This window comes from Meleagris gallopavo, chromosome 13 (genome assembly GCF_905368555.1).
Source record: "Meleagris gallopavo chromosome 13, MGAL_WU_HG_1.1, whole genome shotgun sequence".
NCBI lineage: Eukaryota > Metazoa > Chordata > Aves > Galliformes > Phasianidae > Meleagris > Meleagris gallopavo.
Genome location: NC_139416.1, coordinates 5,534,317 through 5,547,186, shown reverse-complemented (window position 1 = coordinate 5,547,186; position 12,870 = coordinate 5,534,317). Strand labels below are relative to the sequence as shown.

General features: G+C 38.7%; 1 long non-coding RNA gene across 2 annotated transcripts in view; it reads right to left on the bottom strand.

Annotated features, from left to right (window-relative positions):
- LOC116217123 (uncharacterized) overlaps positions 1 to 12,870 on the bottom strand; it is a 208,902-nt gene that overhangs the window by 32,694 nt on the left and 163,338 nt on the right. The gene's annotated exons all lie outside the window — the stretch shown is intronic.

Genomic DNA, 12,870 nt, shown 5'->3' with positions numbered 1-12,870 from the left:
TGTAAATTTCTTGCCACTGACTTGTTCCAAAATAATGGACATTACACTTGCGCTGTGGCAATTCAGAGTGTAAAATTGATTAATATTTGTTTTCAAAATGACATGCAGTGATGTATGGATCCTTTTACAACTTAAATTAATACTTTAAAGAGATGAATGGTGTCTACAGAGGATGTTAAAGTTCAAGCTGAAAAATTTGCATATTTATATTACAGCCAACTGATAATAATTGTCAAAACAGAACGTAATGTGGTTCGTTTTTCATTGTAATCTGGTTGTACTCAAACACAGGACCTCATTAACTTCCAGCAACTAATACAGCATTATCAGTCCCGGTAAAACAGGCTTGCCTTGAATTTATGAATTTCAAAGACTATTTCCAGTGGTGAATCGCTGTTAAACACTGGGTCAGCCACTAGCACGTGCACTCCATGTCATATGCCATAGCCGCATGAAAGTTACTTGGGCCAAAGTGCTTGAGAATCCCATGGCCAGCTCCCTAGCTGCTAGCTGACACATGCAGTCACAATTAAGGTGTGATGAAGGTATCTTGTTGTAGATGGCTCACTCAGACAAAATTCTGCTCTGAACGATCAAAGACATGGAATGCAACTCCATTCATTGCCTAGGTAAGGTAGAAGCATTTAACAGTAAAAAAAGAGCAGCAGATTTTAAGTAGAGATATTTTATATAAGGAAAAGGCTGAACTTCTGCTAAAGATAAGAACTTGGAAGTCATTGAGGCTACAGCCCAATGCTGTTCAGCCACGATTTAAACAGCAATAGAATTAGTAGAATATTGCTTTTCTCTCAGACAAGAACAAAGTAAACATGCTATAAACATATCTTGGGGAAGACATCGATCTCCAAATTGATACTGCATTACAGGCACTCCTGTACCAGCTGTGTCAGAAAAGTATAACTAAGAGAATGAACAGGAAACAAGGCACTCCATGGTTTAATTCTTGTCATAAAATGGATATTGTGTCTTCTAATGGTGCTTAGTTCTTTAATCCACAAGTTGATAGCTATAAAAAGAAGAGAGATTGCTTACAAGCAAACTCTTCAGCTCTTCTCATTTTGCCATATAACTTTTTATTTAAATTTAGCACAATTACCCTATTGCTATGAGCAAAATTACTTCAGAGAAGGTATTTTTTCTCTCTCATCTCAATTTTTGACAGCTAACCTGAACAGATCTGTGGTCTTAAAACTCCATGGGTCCCAGAACTCATACTGACCCAGATATTTTCATCTGTTCCAGAGGTTTTATACAGGGCCAGAGTGGGAGTATGGAACAGCAAATGTTATGGTATTAAAGTAGAATAAAATTACAACTAAAAATAACCAAGGGCTACTCTCAACCCTGAAAGGGCTGTCTGACAGTTGGTAATAGCTGGAGTATGGATACGTTTACAGACTCCTATGGTTATTCTGACAGGGTAACATTACTAAACTAACTTCCTTTAGTCCAGATGTCGGCTTTATGCAAAGAACAGGTCTGACAGGTCAGCCTGATGGCTGCTCTGTGCAATCCTGGGAAAGTCTTGAAAATTTGAAAAGAAGAGGAAGAACATTCACAAACTCTGCAAAGAAAAGTGAATGTGCACACTGTTAGGGTGAATAACAAGAATTTTTACTTAAATGAAAACATCTAAACTGTCAACACCTGGAATTATAATGATTATTTCCCATGAAACCACCCAGACTTCCATTATAATCTGACCAAGAACTTGTTTGTAGCTCTTCCTATCAACTGCCAAATACCTGCAGGATGACCTGCTCAAAATACACAGTGGACAGTCAATTGTTGAGATTTGTAATGATGTAAGAATGCAAGTCTCAGCATGCTCCTGGGAAAAGCACTCAGAGAACAGACTAGAGAGATGCCCTGTTGACTGCCCTTTCTTGAACAAGCTATATTACACCTAGACCGCCAGAAACTTGAAAATCCAAAAGGTGAATTCGGTAAAAGGAGAAAGTAGTCAAGTATGAATTCACTCATTCTATACACTGGTCACTAAAGTATAACTAATTAAATGATTTTCATTTTGAAGGGAATGTACCTTATGTATCGTTAATTATGACTTGCACTCTGAGTCAGCACGGGCAGTAAGCGTTAGCTCAATAATTAGGCAAGGAATTAAAGAATTACTACAATCTACAGCATACAGCACCCCTGTTTCTTGAATACGTTGCAGAAGCTCCATACATATATAATAATACAGTGAAAAGCAACAAGGACAAGCAATATTTTTGAGTGTTTTGGAAAAATTAAATAAACAGGATTCCTTTGATTAGGGAAGAAAATCTTGGGGGGGGGGGGGGGGATTTGAGTTGAACCTATGCAATTTTGTACTAATGTAGAAAAGATGAATGAGTAATAAACGTCATTTCTCATATTACATGAAACTAGGGAGCAAACAGTGAAATCACAAAGCAGTAGGTAACAGCCAACAAAAAGCACGAAAGCATATTTAGATGATTCTTTTTTAATTGAAACACCATACAACAGTTGGAAGTGAAAACTGCATATGCGTTTAGAAGATGCCTGGAGAAAATTCAGGCAAGAAACGTCCATCAAGGATTATTAAACATGAAAATGCAGATGTAAATAGCAGTTCCTGAACTCCAATGAAGACAGCTTCAGCCTTATGTTGCTTTTTTGTTTGTTTGTTTGTTTGGTGGTTTTTGTTTTTTTTTTTTGAAACATCTGCAGGAAACAAGATGTTAAGCTAGATGTCTGTATGTAGCACAGCTGCTGTGCTTTTATGGACTGAGAATGGCAGCAGCAAAGTCAAGAACTGGAACACAGGAATACTTGTTCTACTCTAATCACAGCTAGAGGGATCACAGAATATTTTGGTTTCCAACCCCACCAAACATACTGGGAAATTTTCACTGGCTGAGAATTTTGCTACGCTGAGAAACCAGGCATGTGTAGTATGAATTCTGGCAATCCCTATGAGGCAACGAGAGGGTGTTAAGCCATGAGAAATATATATTTGCACATGAAAATTGTTAGCAGTACTGCTTGTCTTTTCCCTAGAGACAGCTCCATTGCAACAGTCTTGGAAAACGCATGCACACACACACACAGAAACAATCAATAGGTACACTTTGAAAGCCTGTTATACCATGTTGTGCTCCATGGATTTTGATAATATCAATCATAATTGAGTTAGATATAATCCATCTGACTTTCAGTGTGCTGGGGTCAGCAGGGGACGCAATGCCTCACTTCACATCAATTACCACATATAGTAAGATGGCGGTAAGCAATTCCATTTGATAGTTTGCAGCTATAAATAATTATATGGCAATAGCAGTAAAGTTGGCTCTTGGGCACAATACAGAATCATGAATTTTCATTTACTTATATCTCAGAAGCTGTTAGGCCTACCGGTTTGAAATGTGAACCTCTGATTAGGTATATCAGTCTTTACATTAGTGCAGTATAAGCAGCTGAGAGTGCTTTTGAATGAACATTTTATGCTTTCCCTTATTTTATATGAGAATATTTTCATTACAAATGGGAACAAACAATACATAAAGACTGATTAGAAACTGCCATGACAAAACAAACTTGGTCTCATGTTCTCTTAATATCACGTTCCATCCTTCATCCTGTTTAGGGTCTGTTCCACACAAGCCTTGGTGGAGTTTCAGTAAGATACTTTTTACAGTATGTATTTTTGGTAACATAACCTATGTAAAAATAATGCAGCCATGGCTTTGGAAGGCTCAGGTCACAGCCTGCAGAGCAAAATCTTGCAGGTCAGAGAACTGGTGTTTAGCAGCATGAACTGAACTGCAATCAACAAGGAGCCTGATTTGTGTTCTAAGCTGGTGTTTAGTAGCATGATCTGAACTGCAATCAGGGGAGAACTCAGACCATTTTCTAAGAGGAGCAAATGGATAGTTTCCAATCTCATTAAATAAAATATTTGTAGCAACTTAAATTAGATTGGAAAAGACCCAACATTATTTTTATGCGAGATCTTCGAAAAGAACTTCAACACTTCAGAGGAGACACCAGCACAAGAATATAAGGACTCTAATAGAACTTGCACTGCAGAAGAGCATAAAAGACATAAGAAGTGAAACAGAAACAATATCTGAAAAGTCATTCTTATGTGACAAGTAGGTATCCTACATCTTCTTTTAAAATATATGCTTTTCCATTGACTTGTTCACCCTGTAACAGGCTGCAACACTTGTGGATTGCTGTTTCTATTTCTGCCACTGTAATGTTTCCCAGAAAACTGCAACTCATCTTACAAGAAAGGTGTATTGCCTTGATGTGTCACACGTTAGTTTCTTGATATCACTACTCAGAAGACTAAAGCATATGGGATAAAGTAATAATCCCTAGGCATAAATATTACTATAGAATACGGTGGCCTTATCACAAACCTGATACACTGTGCATCATCCCAGTTGGCACTGTTTTCCCTGTAATTACATCATCAATCCAATATTATACCCCAAAGCAGGTATTTCACCATTTTCTCACAACTGAACACTTTAGCAACCATCTCCCGTGCTGGCTTTGCATACTTTGTGTTTCACATTTTCTTCTTCTCCTAACTCAGTCACAGCCAACGGTCAATTTGAAGATCTGGCTACCCGGCCTGTTGTCATACCTTTGCATATTCATGAGTAAAATCTTTCCACATCCACATGGCAAACCTTTCAAACTGTCATAAGGAAGAAATAATCACTTTTTCTTTAAAACCTAACAAAGGCCACCAGAGCTGTGTTCTTTGTATAATAGTTAACATTGTCACTAGTAATCAATTTATTTTACTGGTAAAGACAGTATTCTCATGACAAGTCAAAGACCTTTGGAAACAGTACATCTGTGCCTGCTATTTAAGCACACACAGACACAAAGAAGCAGAATATATTAGAAACAAAAAATATGTCAGCTTGTATAATGGTTCCATTGTTTGCTCCACCAGAGAGGGATTGTGCCATAACATATGACGCTGAATGTGCTTTTCTTGTTCTTCAGCCTTCATAATCAAGTATTTGATGCAACCATTCTAATCACACGGAGAAGATGCGGATGTTAGTTGTCCGTCCTTTCATTGCTGTCCCTGCTGCCACAATAAATGTGTTTTTATGAATATTACAAAACCTAAAGAGCAAACCGATGGGTTTGTGTGTTTATGTGCTGGCTTTAATAGCAAGCCCTTTGCTTCACACTCATCTGAGTACGAGCCCACACCATAAGAGACTGAAGGCACATTACTGTAGCGTTCAGCAAAAGACACCTGTACTGTGACTTGCTCATTGGGCTGCTTCGTTATTTTGCACTAGATAAACAGGTAAAGAAAAGACAGGGAGACTATAGCACACACCCACAGCCCCAGGCAAACATACTAAATTCCTCTGTCTAGCAGCACAGCTGCATGCAGACCTGTGTAGCACCTTCTAATGAGTAGTGCCCACAGTTTACAGAAAGATGGGTTTCTAGAGGCGGAGAAAGAATTAGAGCAGATAAGTTCATTCATTTATATACTACACTTCCTCCTGAGCTGGGGAAATCTGAGGTGCAGCTCCAAACACAGTGACCTGACGCAACAGAAGCGACCCTTAATTACACAGCACTCTAGAATTATCCAGCACCAAAACTCCTCAACCTTTCACTTCCCACACAATCGCTTATCAGTGCTTGATAAAGAATGGTAAATAGCTGCACACAAGAGAAGGAGAAAGGCAGAACTAACTATTAAGAGGACTGTGATTTGTGATTGAGGCCAGGGACAGAAAGGAGTCCCCTGGCAACCGCAGGCACACTGCAGCAAGTGCTATCCTCTGCTGACAGGCAACAAGCCGCTGGACGAGCCTGGCTCTCCTCCGGCTGTGCACAGCTCTGTACTAACTGTCAAATACTGCTGGAAAGCTGCTAAGTTTTCCGTTCTTGGAAAAAGGGGCCCTCAGTAAGACAAACAGGACTTTCGTTTATCACAGCTCAGTTTGCTCTAATCCAGCTACACAGCTTGACTTTCAGAAGCAGCAGCCTCCATCCTAGTCCCACCTACAGTTCCGTGCCTTGTGCAGCTGCTTCTGGGTTACAGAACTTTCCAGATACTTGCTCTGTGAAACTTATGTGTATCTTTCCCAGGTCATTTGGTAGAAATAGAACAGCTCTTTTCTGCCGGTCTGGACTTTGTATGAAAGGATGAGGCACACAGATACTCTTTTATTTTCCTTTCCTGGACCCTGTGCTGTGACACGAATGTATCTACATGAAAATATGGCGTGTGGTTAAGCACACAGGGCTTAGAAAAATCCATGGCTATCATGTTAAGTGCTTCACACTTTTTTTCTTCTGGAAAACAAGTAGACTGCGTGCTTTGTGTGCATGTGAATTAGCTACTGCAGAAAACTACGGTGCACCAGAATCTACCTTACACCTCTACTAATTAAATTGAGAAGACTAAATATTGTACGCTGCAGCACACAGCCTCTATGAAGTAATGAAATGTATACTCAGAGAATTAAAAAGGTTTTTCCCAGATCCATGTGGCCATCACTGTCTGGCACAAGCAGAAGGAGCCTGCAGTGGTTACTATAATGGCTGAAGCTTCTTGGGACCCATTAAAAACCTCAGCAACCCTTCCCCCAGAAACTGGACATTGTAACAAAATTCCTACATCTCAAAAGCCCATACTATAAACAGAGATGAAATTTGAATATTCAAACCTTCATCCCTCCTGCTGAGCACAGCTGAGCCTGCTGCAGCTTAACTTCAAAGGCAAGAGGGCCATGAGAAAGGAAGCACAGCCTTACAGTGACTCGAGTCAGCAGTGGTGCCTGGTGAAGCTATATGACTATTGTGTGTGCTATTAAACAGAACCATAACGTACACAGCAGATCTTCAGTTTTGGAAAAACAGACTCAACATTTGGCTGTTCTCATGTCAAACGCACCTATTAATTACTTAACTGTTAATTTGCGTTTCAAAGGGTCAAACCAATTCTGAGTACATCACTGCCATGTTATAACTTACTGGGGGTGAGGGGACAATTCAGGCTATGCAGTGAGGGGAACACAAACTTCACATTTGGTTTTACAGAAATCACTTGGTCTGGACACAAGAAGCAAGCTTGCACTGCAATAGCTAAGACTCTGGGGAATTAAAAATGCTCAAAGATTTTGAGATCCAACTGCAGTTTCCTAATATTGCTCAGTTCTGATTCTACGTCACCTGTATGCCAAGCATGTGCTCAAATCAGTTGGCAGTGGTAGGTTTCACTGACCTGATGGTGTTCTGGTTTTCCTCTTCCCTGTCTCATTCTTTGAAAAAAATGAATCTTTCCCCCACAGTAGTTTCCAATCTTTAATGTTTGAGATTTGGATTGCAGTAAAGCAACACCCTCTTTAAGGGAGTAGGATAAAAAGATATCTTCATCTTACTGTGGCTTTCTGCAGACGCCTATAGACCATATCCAGCACTTCCATCCAGCAAGTCAATAGATACTTGCTTGCAGTCTTGCACACTGAAGTTCATCTCTAACAAACAGACATGAAGTTGCCTGAGGCACAGCCTGTACAAGCACCTCTGTTTGAAAGGAGTGACCAGACAGCTCCCACTTAAGCTGGATGCTGTGCAGAAAATTATTTGTCCATTTGTTACTACTGCCACTTTTACCATTACAATTGCTAATTTTTGCTAGTACACAACTTGCAGTGTTTAAGATGAACCATGTAGTAACTACAGAGCAGTCAGTGGGTAGCATTGCTGACGTCCCTGGCAGAGCTGTTAAGAGTTGCTTTATCTCACAGTAAGATTGATTTATTTATTTTTTTTCCTCGCTTTTAAAAACACCACCTGAGCTTAATCTCTTTGGTTTGCATAGTGGATTTACTTGTTTCTTCTTTTATCCTTAACAGGAAGGCACATATTTATCTTTCAGTCACTTACAATTTCTCCTCTCTCTCTCCGAGTTCTCAGATTGATTCCTGTTATGCCCTGTTAGCTAACACTTTCTAATTATCTCTACTGCAAGCTAAAGATAAAATTATAAGAGAATTTGTGCAATCTGTGGCCAAAGTATCTCAATATGCCCTTGTCAGCCTGTAATAGCATCATTGCCTCTCATTGAGTGCAGTGGCTCTCTGAAGTCTAGATGGTAGCAATGGAAATACAGGTTGGTAACACATTGATGGGTCCAATTTTTCACTGTCACTGAAAGCATTTTTATTAAGTAGATATGTTAAAAGTGAAAGGTTTGCAAGAGCATGCAGCGTGCCAAGTTGCAGTTGGGAAAACCAACTTAACATTGAAAGCAGGAGCAGAAATCTATCCTCATGGGTATCTTAAAAGAATACAGATCCGTGATTAATCACACTGGCTATTGTCATGTCATAAATGTCATCAAAAGCTCAGCATGTATCTGGCAGTAAAAATACCTGGCTGTTATTGAACGTAAAGTGAGGCAACAACAATAGTTTTCTATGGTTCAGCACATTGCTTATTTCATCTAGTCACTAGTTAGGGACTAGGAAAAGTAGAAGCATGGAAGAAATATTCATTTCAGGCTCCAATTCTGAAAACTTTTAAACCTTAGTCTCATTTAACAGAGCACTTCTATGTATGAATTACTCCTGCACAGCTATGTGCGCACTCAGGCACTTAAATATTTACTCAGTAAACTGTCTAGGTGGCACTCATCTTTGACAGTAAATGTTACATGCAACAAAACTGAGCATTCATATAATCAAGAAAGATTCTTTAGCAGAGATTATTTTAATCAAGAAACAGGCCAAAAGTTCAAGATCTGACACAAGCAGACATATAATAACAAATCTTTGCCCTAGTACAAGTGAATGCATGCTTGCATTTAAAGGTCTGGGGTTGTGCCAAGGAAGACAGGTATCTGCTTTTTTTTTTTTTTATTGCAATTGCTAACTACCCTATTTGTTTTCTCATTTATCCTTCCAAGACTAAATACTACAAACTGAGTGCCCATCAAAAGCTCTGCTCTGTTAACAGATCTGATAATTGCTATCTCTAATGGAACTTTGAAGGCTGTGGATCAAAGAAAATCTTCACCTGTATCTTGTCATCTCTGTCCTGAAGAGACACTTCCTCATCGTGTTCTCAACATTTGCTAAGACAGTAAGAAAGAAAAAGATTGGCTGGAAAGATTGGGAGGGAGATTGCTACTGTATAATTTATAGAGATGCCAAAGCAACTTAAGTTTTTGAGCTAATTACAGATATCGTGGTCTTGAGATGATTAATACAGTTATATTATGCTCAGCCAGCTACTTGTGCAATGAGAGATTAAATATTTATTTTAATTACTACTTATAAAACAAATTTGTTCTGAAGGTGCTGTTAGTGCATTTACAAAGCATGTTTGATTTCAGCTCAGCTGATTAAAAAATTGCAGTTAATTAGATTAGCAATATATCATAGTTCTCACTAATTCAAAGCCTTCCTGGTGATCCTAGCAGACAAGGCAAGGGTAGAATGGGTACGAAGAGAAGACATTCTGATCAGACTCTTTAAGGAGCCCCATCACAATAGAGGATGAGACCTGTGCTGATGAGAAACCTGCCCTGCTACTGACCATGCAGGTGTACACACAAGGTTGATACACCATTCCACTCCTATTAGTCTTTTGTGGATTTCCTTCACAGGGTGAATTTCTATTCCATTAATACCCAGCAGTCTCAGATGTAGAGACTATCAGCACAATATATCCAAAATTTCCAGTCTGTCATTAAATAAAGATACATTTTCGCAGAGTGAAGCTCAGCTCCATTCACTTATTCCTGTGAGGCTATGCTCATTTTACTTCCTTAACCTTTTGAATACTAAGTAGTGTTCTTCTTTTAGTAACATACCACAAAAGACAGATGTTCTACGAGAGCAAAGAGGTAGGAGTAAATATCTTTTTCAGTATTCACAAATTAGTTATATTTTTAGTAGATGAAGACATTAAAAACTTGCAATTGCGAATGAGCAGCATTCAGACTCCTCACATGATGTCATTTCAGGGTATCTCAGATACCTATTTTAAAAGCATATTTAATTTGAATGACAAAATAAATATTTCCATATGAAAAGACACAGAATTACATAGTCAGGAATAAACAATGTTTTACTTGTGTTCTCAACTGCCTCAAAAGAAAACACAGCTTTAAAAACGGGAGTCACAATTCTTAAAAAATAAGAGTTAGTTACATTTTGCAATAAATCAGTCAAGGATAATACCTACGCATTCAAAAACTCATCGTGGTTGATTATAGCTTAAAGTCCAAGCAAATCTACAACATGAAGGGGGAGTGAGAACCCAGGAATATATGCAAATACAAAATATTGCCAACTGATACAGAAGGCTTTGTTTTCAAAGTACATGGAATATGTTGCAAAAGGAGATACCCTTTCCTATGAAATTAAGAGGTACCTCTAGCATCAAGCTGTTTTTACAGAGAATCTCTCTCATTGTTACTTGATTAGTGACTTAGAACTTGCTTTTACATATGAGTATTATTTCAGTGTAGCTGAAATGAATATTCACTATTAGGCATAGGTTAGCTGAAGAATTCATGATCAATTCCTACTATAGACTGCAAGATTTGATGAGTACACGTTGCATTAAAAATAAACTAAAATTCATTTTGGCATTATTTCCTTCTTGAATAAAGGGGGGAAAATGAATTTTATAATCTAAATAAGCCTGTTATGTTTCCCTTGCTAAATAAATCAAACTGTTCTGATAAAAAAAAAAAAAATGAATAACTTCTGTGTATCAGCAAAGTAAAGACTGTCTATGGAAAAAATAAGCCTTTTCCATTTGGACTGTGCTGATAACGTTTATTTTTCTCTTCCCATCTGGAAACCCTGTGGGTATCATGAGAATTGTAGTGAAGCTGATTGGGGTCATGTGTGAGGGCACTGGGATCAGAGCCAATGTCACGTCCAGCCTCCTGCAGCTTCAAGAGCTCCCAGAGAGAGTGTAAGTACAAATCTGTGGCATATTGGGAAATGAGGGTGGTAACAACTAAGGTCAGTGGCCAGAGTGTTTCAAACAGTCTTGGGAGCAGTGATCAGTTCTTAACCTGCAGCAGATATATTGAATGGAGTTTCAATAAAGAATGGTGGTGTATCCTGCAGAAACGATGCTCTAATCCTGTTAGTTTATGAAATTTGGGTACAATCATAGAAATACATGAAGCTTACAAATTGCACATAGAACGCCTTCTGTCTTCATCTAGCAAAGAAATTACAACAGATCTCTTGCTTCCTATCTATTTGTTTAGTAGCATTGCCATCAGTATTATATCAAAAAATGAGCTTTCCATTCACAGAAATAGAGATGTAAAAGCAACAGATCTATAGCAGAAGTGTCCCCACACTACTCTTGCAATGCCTCTCAGACTGAAATTATGTGGAAAATGGGTCAACTGTCTGCAGTGTATTTCGTATTTTCAGTTTTATGTGAGATATTTGTATTGTACAGGAACCGCAGAGTGTTATGTCAATTTAGTGAGGACAGTAGAGAGCTACCAAGCTTAAACGTGCTCCTTAATGTCACACAGTGAGTGCTGGAACCCAGCCTCAGCCTCAGTTCTAGCTATTCACTGCTATCTTGCTTATAAAGGCTAGTTCATGAGCACTGGTACAACAACTGTGAAAACAACTATTCATCCATAAACAAGCCTACCAAACCTAGCCCGGGGTGGTCGGTGTCCCTTTGAGGTAGACTAGCTAGCAGAGTAGGAGTGAGGCGATCAAAGCTTCCACTCCAGAGAGCACATTCACTGCTCCCCCAAAAAACAAGCTCAGGACATTCTCCTTTGTGCTCTGCATTTATTTCTGCCCTCCGAGTACATCTACAAACATGTGCTCCTCAGGGAATTTGGGCCTGTGGATGTCAAGCCCATGAATCCCACCACATTTAGGTACAAGACATTAAAGCACACAACTCATCCAAAGTGGCAACTGTTATAGGCAAGCCAAACTGCAACTCTTTGAGCAAAACCCTATATATACAAGATAATGAATGCCTAATAACTGAGATGGAATTTTAGGGACAGTCAGCCACATTCTCTGGCATTTTAGATCTAGCTCTTTAACAACTAATGGTACACACACACAGCTTCTCAAGAGTACTGGCTGCAGACTACCACAGACTCATTTTCATCTTGATTAACAAATGGCTGTGTCATCTTGCAGAGGGACACATCTTTCTACCGATAATAGTTTGAAAACTCCAGTTAACTTTACTCCATTTTGTGCAGACAAACTTGAATTCTCTGGGTTAAGGAGTCTGACTCCAAAGAGGGTACATTTCAAATTTGTCTTCCATTATGCGAAGACCAACCAAGATGCAACTGTTCCTCTTTTCAAAAAGATAAATGGTTTCATTAGATGCATGTTGGCATAGGATGCTTTAGGTAATCTGCCTTGTCTCACATCCATCTCTGAAATTAGTCAAGTGCTCTTAGTTTTTCAAAAATCCATTGTGTGATTGATGGTTTGTCACTGCACACTTTCACACATACGTATGTCTATGTTTCTACATAAACATAGAAGGAAGAAACAAATCATTCTGTTAGTCTGCCATTTCTACTTTTCACCTCCTTTAAAATTCAAGCTGCTGAAGATCATAGACCACGAACATCTTCATGAATATCATGCACAGATCTCTCCCTAGATCATCAGCAAAACTGCAATGTTACACTTCAGTGCTTCAATAGTAGATGCAATAGGGCTTCTAAAGAGAAGTGTGGTATGCTTCTATTCAAAACTAGAGTGCTCTTAATCACCTTGTAAATTACAGTAACTACAATAGTCTTCAAGAATAAAAAAAAGTACCTCATGATAGTATATTAAAATATTTCTC